The sequence below is a fragment of the Aplysia californica genome, unplaced genomic scaffold, assembly GCF_000002075.1.
Source record: "Aplysia californica isolate F4 #8 unplaced genomic scaffold, AplCal3.0 scaffold01520, whole genome shotgun sequence".
NCBI classification, from domain to species: Eukaryota; Metazoa; Mollusca; class Gastropoda; order Aplysiida; family Aplysiidae; genus Aplysia; species Aplysia californica.
In genome coordinates this window covers 61,937-63,727 of record NW_004798790.1, presented here as the reverse complement: position 1 = coordinate 63,727, position 1,791 = coordinate 61,937, and positions in this window count along the sequence as shown.

Here is a 1,791-nt window from a genome sequence, read left to right as displayed (position 1 = left end):
ATTATTACTATTATCATTATTATTCAACGCTAAATGTGCAAGTAGTTATAAAAGCATAATCTTACCTTACCAGAGGTGAACCCTAGCACAGTTGTATTCCTTTGGCCGTACGATCCTGCACACAACCACAAACTGAAAGTTCCGCTGCTATCCGCAAAGCTGTAGTAGCCACCCGGCTATTCAGGGTTCGCGCAACTATCACAATAAGAATGTAAAGAGGTGACAATTCGCTACCATAAAATTATAACGTTCTACTTGCTCAGTACCTAGTTTTGAGAAACTTGAACTTTAAAAGTTTTGCTTCACAACATGTCAAGCTTTTTCGAATACAATTCTTTAAATTTTTACTTGATAACGGCTCCGAATGATCTTACAATTAATTTTGATAGAACAGATATAATATATAATTTGGTTTTTTACCTTATTGCCTTAGTAACACAAAATGGCCAATAATGTCTGATAGAACTTTGTAATTCTATGTTGGTGAATTCGAATTCTTATGAGAATTTCATTTAGATCTCTTCTGTCAGAAATATTTCCTGTAGTAAGAGTTTTACGGCAGTTGCAACACACAGACAATTGGGTCATATTAGCGCTGAAGATTAGACGTGTTGCAATAGATAGATAGATAGATAGATAGATAGATAGATAGATAGATAGATAGATAGATAGACGGACAGACGGACAGACAGAAAGACAGACACACAGACACAAAGACTGACAGATGTATAGATAAATAGATAGACAGATAGATAGATAGTGGCCATTGGTTGCCAATAACCTGGAATCAAACGTCTCGCCCCTCCAGACAGAACAAACAGTACAATGACACAAGAGAGTACCCATAATAATCTGATAAATAGCCCATTTCTCCTGGGAGTCCCACCCGACAGCAAAGAATATCTACGTCTCGCCTTTTCTACAAGCTTAATAACCCTGAACGATCCAGCATAACACTCCCGGATTTCATTTCTTGTTTTCAACCAGACCCCAAAAAGAATAAAAGAGAAAAGCCTCTGCATTGTGCCCAGAACAAAAGCAGTTATTATAGATTTCGCGAAAAAACTATTATTCATCAACAGCCTTGAACCCAAATCAGCAATATTATACTATGGTTTGTGTAAGTAAGAACATTGAGCCTACCCTAGGGTGGGTGCTACATACACGACTTCGTACAACAAAGAAAAAGTTACAATCACGATCAATAACTATGAGTTGAGCTGACCAACACTCTCAATCTATACAATGGACTTCATTGATTACTGGCGATCAGAAATTAAGATAAGTATCGGTTGGGGTATGTGGTCACATGCCAGAGGCCGGTAAATGCGTTAGAATAATCAAAGCATTTGGGGATCGATCCCCAGAAAATGTGCCGGTGTGTAACAATGTGCCAAATTGTGCGGGGTTAATCCAAGTAACGGTTATATTATTCTTTGTCTGATCCGGTACAGATATTGGCGTCAGAGCCCTCGTTTTCAGCTAAACAAGAAATGTCAAAGACATTGTAGAAATAATAGCTCACCATTTTTGGAGAAAAAAAAAACCTTCATAGAAAAAAAAAGAGAATAAAAATCGAAAAGTAAGTATGATATCCAAATAGAAAATGCAACAAAAATTTAAGTAAATAAAAAGACAAATAAATAAAGAAACTTATTCATAATATGTAAGTGCGTATGTATAGATAGATAGATAGGTAGATAGATAGATAGATAGATAGCTAGATAGATAGATAGATAGATAGAGAGAGAGACAGATAGATAGATAGATAGATAGATAGATAGATAGATA